The following is a 6,000-nucleotide window of genomic DNA, read 5'->3' as shown; positions in this document are numbered from 1 at the left end:
GTCGACCTACACTTGTGTGTCTTGCCACAATTCACAAAGATCTGGCTCTGGAGTTCTTGATAAACAAAAACAACACAACACAAAACAGTTCACTTGATTTCGTTTTATTCAAATAGATTTTCTTTTGAAAATGAACAAGAGGCACATTAATCTTGAACTTCTCAAACCTCCACGCTGGTGTTTCAGTGAGCATAATGTTCAGTAATGATAATGTGGATGTGTCAGCATTAAATACACTATTTGAGTAAATCAGTAATTAGAATTGTACATTTTCTATGTTTGACTATGAGTAAAGTGCACAGGGAAATCAGGAATTCAAAGTCTTGTAAAATGTGGAAGATGATCTTGACACACCTCAATCACACCACTATATATCAAAGGGCTTTACCTCCATTTTTTCTTTCCTGTCTTCATAAACTTCTGATAAACAAAAGGCAAGCAAAATAATGATTTCTGTTGAGGTCTACAGGACACAGTCACACAGAGACTATGTTACTTCACTAAGAGTGGGCAAATGGCTGCAGGTGTTTGGCTCCTTATGGCAAACTTGACCTAGAAGATTGCTCTATAAAGGGACTTCATGGGATGTTTTTCATGGATTTCCAGCTAATATACATGGGACTTTGTCTTAATAGCTTAAGGAAACTAGACATTAACTTATGAAATTAAGGAGAAATGATAGATTTAGAATTCTCACAAAGTGACAAAACTGAGAATAAATATGGAATAAAATCATTTCCTCTCTTCACTTCACTACAGGCAATGTTTGAACACAGGATTTAGAAATGCAAGAGAAGAGCTAAAGGAACAAAATAGTTAAACTAGAAATTGTAATCAGTGAAGCCTGAAGAGTAACATGGAGAGAGCAGAGATTATCATGTCATGGATGTAGGCCTTGAATTATCTGGTAAGTAAAGACCATGATGTCCAAAATTGGCCATGATGCACACAGTTCAAGACAATACCATAACTTCCAGACAAAAAAAATTATGTAGTTATATTGAGGTGCATGTTTGGACAAAGTTGATAAAGATATGAAATTTACAATAAACTGGTACTCAAAAACTTGCACATGATTTGCCACTGAAACTATGCAAGCATATCAGCTCTGTTAATGATAGCAGGTCCCTGGAGTCGAAGTCTTTGTATTATTATTACTAATATACTACTGTTACTGTTTGGACAGTGGTGTCTTGTTGTCCATGCTCAGAGGTTTTGGCATGCCACTGGTAACCTACTGGAAGCTTTTGGAGATTTAGGAAATGGTTTAAAGTGGCAGAAATGGAGCTATGCTCTTGAAATCGTTATTGAGATCCTGTCTTTTTTTCTTTCCTTACTTTATGTATCCTTCTGTCATGAGATAAGAAGTGTGATCTAAAAGGCTTTTCACCATTATGTTCTGTCACATTTGTGAGCCAAAGTCACAAAGAAACCCTAGATTAAACTTTTGAAATTATGTGTCTTAAAGGTGCCAAATACACTCATTTGGGAAAAAAATCAGTATCTTCAACAAATTTCAGTAAGATTAATTAGTAGTTATGTAACATGATACAAGGCATTTCAAGGGCCATACTTTTTGCATAAATATTTTTAAAAGCATAGAAGTTCATTTAAATTTCTATTACTTCAGAGCAAGAAGTACCTACAGTCCCTAGAAGTAAACAAAGGCTGGGTGGCAAAAACATATTACTTGGAAAGATGCCTTTATGAATAACAAAGGCCAAGTATAAAGAGAAGTTATTTCTTTCTTTCAGTAACAATATAGTTTCACATAATACAGTAAAGGCTTATTTCTTGGCGCATTTGGAGACTTGGACTTTAGGAAAAAAAGATAAATGTAATGAATGATTTAGGGGCCAGAGAATTAACTTGGGTAATTAGAGAAAATTTTGAATCACAGCTAAACTTAAATGTTTTTTTTTTTATCATAATGATTCCAAATGGTATAATTCATTTCTATTAAGGCTGAAAAGATAAAATAAAATTTTATGTTATTTCTGAAATTTTAATACCAATGCTCAATTAGTGCAGTGTATTACTGTTGAATTGTTATTGTCTCATTGATTGATACTCATATTTTCATTACTCATTCTTTTGAGTCTTACCACAAATGTCATTTTGAAGCCTCCATTTGCATATGTAAGTATTCCTTCCTATTCAATCTGGTTTCTTGTTCTCAAACTTCCAAAGAACTATAGAATGTGAAGTTATAATCTATTAAAATTCTGTAGAGATTCAGAGGCTATGAAATTCAAGAAGATATGGTGGGTGATATAATGAGAACTACTTAAATATCAAAATATCATCTCCAGCCCTATATCAGACCATCTGAAGTAACCTTTCTTCACAGTCTATCCCTATCCCAGGGAGACAAAATAAGTAGGTCCTGGTTGAACAACCTGCTCTTCTGAGAAACCCTTGAGACTCCTAGCCTATTCTACTTTCTAAGTGTCAGCTCCCAATACTCAGAAATACATTTTTACTTGGAACCTCCATGGATGACCACATTAATCACATTCACAATTTCCCACCAGACAACACACAGCCCTCACACTCTCTTAAAATCTAGAGAGGAAACAGAAACCATGGAACAAAACACCCACCCAGCAAAGTCAAAACCAGAACTCAGCACCTAGACCTTATAATCCCAGATGCTCAGAAGCCAGCATGAAAACACAATCAACAAGAGCAAAGGTAATGTGCCTCCACTAGAACCACACTATCGTACCTCAGCAGGCCCTGAAAATTCTAACATAACTGAATCACAAGAAAAAGACCTTAAAACAGTCTGCATAAAGATGATAGGGGTCCTCAAAGAGGAAATGAATAAATCCCTTAAAGAGATTGAGGAAAACACAACATTGGGAGGACAGAAACTATTGAACACCTGAAAATGGAAAGAGAATCAATAAAGAAAATCCAAACTGAGGAAATGAAAAATTTAGGGATCTGAACAGGACTACAGAGGCAAAGTTCACCAAAGAGTACAAGAGATGGAAGAGAGAACCTCAGGCATTGAAGATACAATAGAAGAAATGGATACCCTGGTGAAAGAAAATGTTAAATCCAAAAATGTATGAAACAAAACATCCAATAAATCTGGGACACATGAAAATACAAAACCTATGAATGATAGCAATGGAGGACAGTTAAGAAATGCAGCTCCGAAGCCAGAAAATATTTCAACAAAATCATATATTAATATTTCCCTAACCTAAGGAAGGGAATATCCATCAAAATACAAGAAACATACAGAACACCAAATAGATGGACCCAGATAATAATCAAACTCTAAATTTAGCGAACAAAGAAAGTCCATTAAAAGCTGCAAAGGACAAATACAGATAAAGCAGACCTATTAGAATCACACCCGACTTCTCAGTGGAGACTAAAAGCCAGAAGGGTTGGGACAGATGTGCTGCAGACTCTAAGAGACCATACATTCCAGCCCAGACTACTATACCTACCAGGCTTTCAATAACACACCAACAGACGTAACATAACAACAGACACTGAAGAAATCCAGAGATTCATAAAGACATACTTTAAAAGCCAACTGGAAGGAATGGAAGGAGGAGAAACTGTACTTGGGATGTATTGTATGGGAGAAGAACAAATAAATAAAATACTTGCCACCCTTTTCCACTCCCTCAAAAACCCAAACCAAACCAAACAAACAAGAAAACTCTACTCCACAAAATTGTAAAATCTAAAAGAAAATGAAAATTTTCTCTATAGGTACCACTTATCAAAATTATATCAAGATCAGAGAAGCAATTTAAATAGACAAACAACCTGTAGAGAAATAGAAGCTGTCATTAACAGTCTTCCAGCTGGCCCCACTAATGACTTCATTAAATTTGCAGACAAATGGATGGAACTCAAAAAAATTTACCTGAGTGAGGTAACTCAGATTGAGAAAGAGAAATATGGTATGTATTTGCTTGTATGTAGATATTAGCCATTAAATAAATGGTAACCAACCTACAATCCATAGACACAGAAAGGTTAGGGATAGAATAAGGGACTGGGTGTGTGGGGGGAACACTTGGATTTCCCCGGAAGGGGGAAAATCAAATAGATTTATGGGTGGACTGTAGAAGGGGCAGGGCATATGGAGGATCATGTGAGGAGGGGAAGGAGAGATAGCATTGAAGGAGGGAATGCAGGGAGAGACAGCTAGAATTGAGAGGCATTTGAGGAATGGTATGGAAACCTAGTACAGTGGAAATTCCCTAAACTATAAGAAGGTGATCCAAATGAGGACTCGTAGTAATGAGAGTGAGGGACTCCGAACCGGCCATCTCTTGTCACCAGAGGCAGTTCCAGTATCTGAACCGGGTTGCATTAAATTGAATTGTTGGAAATGGCCAAACAACCCAGATCATTGCTAAGATAATGGGCTGCTCTCTGGAGAGTGACTGCTGGGCCCCATTGCTGAGGACAGCACCCACAAAAGTCACTGAACTGGAGTAGTCAAGCTGGTGCTTACAGGGAGCCTTCATCCCTATGTTCTAATGTCTTTGTTATGATAATATATTCTTTAGGCTAACAAAAGAGAAATATAAATATCAATTTAGTCACTAAACCTTTGACTTACTATCTCTTCTGCCTTCAAGATCTCCTAGGGCAATATTGGCATAGAACCTATGTGAGTAACCAACCAAGGTTTGGTTTGACTTAAGGTCCATTCCACAAGACAGTTTGGTGACAAAGAACCAGAAACTTGAGGTCCCAGAAACCTAGGGTATAGACAAACAGTACTAGCTAAAGAAAGAAGTATCAATAAAACCACTCAGTAATATTCTGCTATAATCATAGGCCAGTGCCTATTAAGTCATCATCATAATCATTTCCTTCTGGACCAGACAGGAACAGAAGTAGAAACCCACAGCCAGATACTATGCATAGAGAAAAGGGATTGAAGGATGCTGGGAGGGAAGGAGAGAGAGAGAGAGAGACAGACAGAGAGAGAGAGAGAGAGAGAGAGAGAGAGAGAGAGAGAGAGAGAGAGAGAGAGAAAAGAGAGAGAGAGAGTTTTAAATGGGATACCTCTGTTACATCCTTCCCCACTTAGAGCTCAGGGGAATGTAAGGAAGAGGAGAAGGAAAGAGTGTAAGAGTCAGAAAGGATGGAGGACACCAGGAGAACAAGGTCCTCTGAATCAACTGAGCAAGGCTCATATGAACTCACAGAGACTGAAGCAGCAAGCACAGGGCCCACCAGATCTGCTCCACTTCCTCTGGACATATATTATACCTTTCAGATTAGTGTTTTTATAGGACTTGTGGTTGTGTGAATGAGTAGGTCTTTGGTTCTTGTGCCTGTAGACTGAGTTACAGACAGAGATACAATCTCAAAATGTATGTAAAATAAACTGGAAACTATTTTCAAAGGCTGTGGTGAAATAGAAAACCAGTTAGAGAAAATAAAGACTTTTCATAAAAGCTCAGTGCAATAACAAGATTGAAACAGCTGTAATTCTCATTTCATATGTATTCCACAAGATTTTGATTGAAATGAAATAGGAAAGAAGTTGTCATTTTATGCCATTTAGGCAAAAGGGGTATAACATGACTTGAGTATATTAAATTCAAGTAGCATAACTTGTCTATCAAAAACACAGAGGAATGTGTGAGAATACATGTGTAGTTTTCAGAGGTGCATGATATATTTTGCATAATTAACCTCTGAAAGATCATAGAAGAAACCTTGGCAGAAAGAACAAAGTATAATATTGACAAGTGAAGGAAATGTGTCAGTGAAGGTAAAAGAAAACTGGTTCTAATATTTGTAACATACATGTATTCACTGTTATTAGTTAAATATTCCTAGGTCTCACCTTATATGACCAATAATTTGTTGTTAATTATTATCCTTTTATCTAACCTTGATTGATCTCATTTCTCATCATGTGACTATTAGAAATGTCACTGTGACTCAGCAGCTTGAGCAAAGCCAAGATTATTCTAACTTCACCAAAACACATCCACCAGAACA

This window comes from Onychomys torridus, unplaced genomic scaffold (assembly GCF_903995425.1).
Source record: "Onychomys torridus unplaced genomic scaffold, mOncTor1.1, whole genome shotgun sequence".
In the NCBI taxonomy this organism is placed as follows: Eukaryota; Metazoa; Chordata; class Mammalia; order Rodentia; family Cricetidae; genus Onychomys; species Onychomys torridus.
This window is presented reverse-complemented; position numbering follows the sequence as displayed.